The following is a 478-nucleotide window of genomic DNA, read 5'->3' as shown; positions in this document are numbered from 1 at the left end:
TAAAATATAATGAAAAAGTTTAATCAAATTTAGTACATAATAGGAGCAAATTAAACCCATACATAAAACTAGTGAACTAAATAGACACTGTGTTATAATCTATGAAGCACGAATACTTCGCTGAGTTGTCGTATTTACGTGTTGGACACATTTTGAATAGGACACTCACCGATACTCATTCGACACGCGTGTCTGTTGTATCCAACTATGTCTTAATAAAAAATAAAAAAATAAAAAAAAATTTCGGACACGCTTGGACACACTTAAATACCATCACGTGTCAGTGTGTCCAATCTTATTCTTAACATATATTCTTAAAATAAATTTAGATATAGTATATATTATTATTTATTAAAATAAAAAATATTTTAAATACTTGATATAATTAAAATAAAATATTAAAAATAATTAAAAAAATTAATTTATATTTTACGATTTATTTAAAAAATAATTTATATTTTATATATAGTGTTTTGTG

The sequence above is a fragment of the Arachis ipaensis genome, chromosome B10, assembly GCF_000816755.2.
Source record: "Arachis ipaensis cultivar K30076 chromosome B10, Araip1.1, whole genome shotgun sequence".
Lineage (NCBI taxonomy): Eukaryota > Viridiplantae > Streptophyta > Magnoliopsida > Fabales > Fabaceae > Arachis > Arachis ipaensis.
This window is presented reverse-complemented; position numbering follows the sequence as displayed.